The sequence below is a fragment of the Homarus americanus genome, unplaced genomic scaffold (assembly GCF_018991925.1).
Source record: "Homarus americanus isolate GMGI-L3 unplaced genomic scaffold, GMGI_Hamer_2.0 scaffold42700, whole genome shotgun sequence".
Taxonomy (NCBI): Eukaryota; Metazoa; Arthropoda; class Malacostraca; order Decapoda; family Nephropidae; genus Homarus; species Homarus americanus.
This window is the reverse complement of record NW_024722432.1, coordinates 194,197-199,749: the sequence shown is the minus strand read 5'-3', so window position 1 is coordinate 199,749 and position 5,553 is coordinate 194,197. Positions and strand designations below refer to the sequence as shown.

At 42.6% G+C, this 5,553-nt stretch overlaps 1 non-coding gene across 1 annotated transcript; it reads right to left on the bottom strand.

The window, feature by feature from the left end:
• Positions 1–2,954: 2,954 nt before the first annotated feature.
• On the bottom strand, positions 2,955–3,025 carry Trnag-gcc. The gene has a single exon. It is a non-coding gene; the product is annotated as a tRNA-Gly (tRNA).
• Between the last annotated feature and the right edge of the window lie 2,528 nt (positions 3,026–5,553).

The window sequence follows — 5,553 nt, the reverse complement described above, 5'->3', positions numbered from 1 at the left end:
TACTATTAGTCTTTACTTTCTCTCAATTAGTGCAGCTGCCGGACCCAAATACTGGTCGATGATTGGACGATAAATTGCTTCCGTTGTTATTGTTTGGTGGTGGGGGTGTGAGGGTGGGTGGGAATGTGGGTGTGTGGGTGGGTGGGAATGTGGGTGTGTGAGGGTGGGTGGGAATGTGGGTGTGTGAGGGTGGGTAGGGGTAGAGGGTGGTGATGTTCCTTAGGTAATGTTGTAGGTGGTGAGAGGGGTAGTGTCGGTGTGGGTAGGGGGTAGGGATGAGGGTGTTGGTGGTGGTGGTTAGGATGAGGCGGTGGTGGTGATGAGGCGGTGGTGGTGATAGTGATAGCAGTGTTAGTGGTGTTCGTAGTAATGGTGTTATTAGGTGTTATGTATTTTGTAAGTGATATTCTTGGTGTGTTTGGGAAAGGAAATATTTGTTCACTGTTTTCCTCAAAATTGAGGCAATTCCATCACCAGTATTGCCAAAGTGAAATTCCCTCAACGCCAGGTCGATCACAATGCGAAATTTTATATTCCAACCTTTTACCCGTTCGCGGTTAATATTCACATGGCACTGCAACACGTATAAAAAATATGATACCCGACAGATTGTATTTATGAGGTGATGGAGGTGATATGGGCAGAGTGCGGTAACACCTGGGAGGTAGATGCTATGTAATTATTTCACCTCTTTTGATTGGTCGGAATACTTTCATTTCCCGAAGTTAAATATAGGAATTATTAAACAAAATGTAAAAAAAAAAAAAAAAATATATATATATATATATATATATATATATATATATATATATATATATATATATATATATATATATATATATATATATATATATATATAAACACACACAAGAGTATAAGAAACACTAACAATAGCTCCCCCTGTTGATCCGGATCTGGTATTAATTTTCACAAACAAATAATGGTTGGGGTCATGAAGTAATCTATCAGTATTACTTGTATTAAACTTCACACCATCCCCGAGGAAAGACATACACACACACATACACACTAGAGAACAACCATAAAGTGAACGTAAAGCAGAGTATCACTTTCAACCAAATAAATATTGTAAACACTAAAAACATTATAAAGTTTGTTGGTGACTCAGGAGTGAGCGAATGAATCACCCGCTCGACCCCTCCCACGACTCAAGTCCTACTTTCATCAAACAAACAAGATGAGGTTTATAAATCTCTTAACTCCTTCAGGAAGAGTTCTAGACAGTCGACACACTCTTTCAGCTCAATTATGTCCCGATAAGGCTAGAGAACCGATTAACTGAGTCCCGATAAGGAGTACTTGAGGTTGCAGTTATGGCTTGTGTATCCGGCATTATTCATCGATAAAGTGAATCCTGTGTCGGTCTGACTAATGAAGCAGTTGGCTCATTTTTCTTTTTCCTACTTCATTCAATCTTATTATTCCTACTCTCCCTTTTCCGTTTTATATCAGTTCCTTCTTTATGTTTGGCCCTCACACCTACTTATCATGTTTTCTTGTATTATTACCAACGTTCTCTCGTATCTTGATCTTTATTCTCACGTTGCTTTCTTCTTATCTGTATTAATTTCAACACTTCTCTCACTCGCCCTCTCCTTCTCCCCGCCTTCTGTGTTCCTTGTACTGCTGTTGATTCCAGACATCGCAATCATACACAAGATATAGTAGAGTACATCATGAAGGGATACCTCACCTCTTCCCTGACCTCTGGAGGATACATCTACGTACAAAAGCTGTAAAGTTAAGTGGAAACTCAAACTACTTCAATGAAAAGTAAATACCGCTTTTGTGAATCACTCGACTGATTTTTATGTAGATATTTAAAAAAGATTATGGTGAGTTTACAGAGAGTTAAAGTTTTCTTGGTTTGGTCATGACAGGTTCTGGTGCATGTTTGTGTTGCAGAGGTTGGGTTTACACGGTCGTAAAAGAGAAAAGAGGACCCAGGGTGCTGGAGGCGTGGCCACTCACACGCAGGTGGGTACAAACCCATGAAGGAGGGCAATAGGGGCATTTATTATGGTCCGCTAAGGGCACAGACTTAATCTTTACTGAAGTGGCCCCTCGTGCTCATACACACGTGCACACAGATAATACAAACTAATTCTCTCAAACATGCTCACACACATACATGTACACACGACCCTACCTTCATATTCACTCGCACATACACACAAGAGTTCAACACCATAACTACGCCCAATCCAAACGACCTCACACGCGCCACTACGGGAACAGCCCCACCCAAACCATCATGGAGATCATAAATAACTCGTCGATGACTTGTATATTTCTCAACTTTTTCCTTTTTGTATTTAATTTGTACTAAAAGTTAATGTTCAACCACTCCTCCGCCATTCCAGTCCTGTACATGTTATATAAGGACCACTTGTGTCTTATTTATGTCTTCAGTTTTAAGTAGCCTTTTTTTTCAGTGAACAATAATGTTATAATAATTAACATCGTGTATATATAGTGTGTGTGTGTGTGTGTGTGTGTGTGTGTGTGTGTGTATGTAACTTCACGACGGATGCGACATAACGCTTCAGAAGTACTGCAAAATATACGTAACAATAAATACCAATAACGATAAAGGTCACGAGTCAGATTAGCCTATGTCCTTACGTCCCACAATCCTAGAGCGTCCTAATTATACCCCCCCAGTCGTAAGTGTTGAGTCAGATTAGGGTCAGCAAGACTGGGTTCATTTCACCAACATAATTATAAGGTACCCATTAAGTTGATATTAGTTGAATTTATACATATTAATATTTTATGGAATTCCCTGTCACTTATTAATTCAACTTTTTTTTCAATTTCAATTGTTTATTCCTTGATAGAGGAAGCGGGATCCTAGTGCTGTCACTAGGTACCCCTATTAATTGATTATTTTTTGTAATGAACTAAAAAAAATAACTGCAGAAAATAAAATGTGCATCGGCCGGGAATCGAACCCGGGCCTCCCGCGTGGCAGGCGAGAATTCTACCACTGAACCACCGATGCTTAGACTGCAGTGAAGAAAATACTCTAATGATTCTGTATGTTTTTTAGGGACGTGTTATTTGCATTTAGGTGATGAATTAACCCCTTGAGTGTGATGACTTAACCCCTTGAGTGTGATGACTTAACCCCTTGACTGTGATGACTGAACCCCTTGAGTACGATGACTTAACCCCTTGGGTGTGATGAATTAACCCCTTGAGTGTGATGACTTAACCCCTTGAGTGTGATGCATGAACCCCTTGAGTGTGATGACTTAACCCCTTGAGTGTGATGACTTAACCCCTTGAGTGCGATGACTGAACCCCTTGAGTGTGATGATTTAACCCCTTGAGTGTGATGACTTAACCCCTTGAGTGTGATTGACTTAACCCGTTGAGCGTGATTGACTTAACCCCTTGAGTACGATGACTTAACCCCTTGAGTACGATGACTTAACCCCTTGAGTATTGTGATATTGCATTCAATGATTGTCATCGTACTCAAGCGGGTTCCAGCAGTTCCCAGCATCTCCTAGTAGCTCTCAGCAGGTCCCAGTATCTCCTAGCGTTTCCCAGCAGGTCCCAACAAGCCTCATTATCTCCTAGCATTTCCCGAGCAGCTCTCAGCAGGTCCCAGCAAGTTTCGGTACCTCCCAGCATGTCCCAGCAGCCCCCAGTATCTCCCAACACTTCCCAGAAGTTCCCCGGCGTTTCCAGTAGGCTCCAGTATCTGCTTCCCAGCAGTTCCTACTAGATCTCAGTAGGTCACAGTAGCACCCAGAAGGCCCTAGTATCTTTATGCATTTCCCAGCAACTCTCATCAGGTCCCAATAGGTCCAACCAGGTCCCAGCTCCTCCCAGTAACCCCCAGCACCTCCCAGCAGGACCCAATATCTCCTAGCATTTACCGGCAAGGCCTAATACCTCCTGACAATTCTCAGTAGCTCCTAGCAGTTCCCACCAGGCACCAGTATCTCCTAGCAGTTCCCAGCAGAACTTAGTAATATAACGTGACACTTATATTAACCTCTCGGACTCATTAAACATAACCTGTGTCGTTAAGCCAGACTAGGATGCCACCACCCATACCCCCCCCCCCTCACACCGCCCCTCCACCCTCGCCACTGCAGCACGAACCTAAAAATGTTTCAAAGAGCTTCGTTTTCTTTTTCCACAATATTTATAAGACACTTTTATGTCCCTTTATACAGTGCAATACTTTATCTAAATTTCACAACGACAAAAAAATAATGAAATACGAAGCTTCTCTTACATTGTGAAACGAAAAATAAGAAATGATGTGATGTCTTATTGTATAAATATAAATAATAAATGATGTATAAATAAGTAGACTATATTTTCCACATCTACTCTCCGCCTCTCTTGGGTGACCAGCCTTCCTTACCATCATCGTTCTAACACGCCCTTTTCTGATCCTCCTCCTCCTCCTCTGATGGCCGCATCGAAAACGACTTATTTTACAGATACTATATTTCTTGTTTCATCTTTTCCTTCTATGGTCTAAACCTTCAACCGTTTAAATTATTACACGATCTTTTTTTATTGTTTGTCTGGTTTTTTGTTTTTTTTTACCTGTTTGTATTATTGTCCTTTGTCACTTTTTTTCTTCCCTCCCCCCTCACCCTCCCCCTATATAGCCAGGTCGTCCCTATCACCCACCACTCCCCCCCTCCTCTTCCCTCTCTCTCTCTGTCTGTCTACCTGTTTCTCCCTCTCTCTCTTTCCTATCCACACTCGACATTTTTTTCCACCCTTTTCTCTACACTACATTAGACTCGACCGTTGAACCAGTTTGCTAGAGTGGTCAAGCCAGACAGACTTACTTGTGGTCTGCCGGGTGGGGTGGGGGGATGGAGAGGGCGGGGGGGGGGTGGGGACTACATCTCGTACTTTCAAAAGGAAATGCATCCAAACCTCTGAACTACACCTGATCCCGAGACGACTACGTTAACAGGTGATCAAACACGATGATGGACAAGACTCGATCATCTTTCACGGTTCCTTTTTGTTTATTTTTGTCATCCTGGGACGAAGGTTTTTCTGGGCAAGCAATGGTTGTCCCCCAGGTGCCTTCATTATGGCAGGTGGGGGTCGCCCTCCAAGGGGTACACGAGCACAAAAAAGTAGAGCGGGGTTGCTGGCACGGTAAGCCACTAGAAGCTCGCATGCAAAGGTTACCACTGATGGCGCCTGACATGCAGACTGCTAATAAAGGTTGCTGATCGCTTAAGTACATTCGTGAAGGACAGGTAAATGTCAGAGAGGAGCATGATAGTGTTACACGTGTGAAATACTGGACTGACGTAACTTTTTTCTGATGGGATAAACTACTTAACTACTTCATGACCTTAGCCATAACCCCAGAAAGTAGTACCAAGGAACCAATGGAGGAAAATCGTCTTGGTGATTAAGGTGTAATTGGGGGGGGGGGGGGGGGGGACACCTGGCCACTCCTTACGACCTTCACCGCTTCCCAGCAACTGCATCACCTTATATAAAACACTCCCGTAAATACTAATACTAATAATA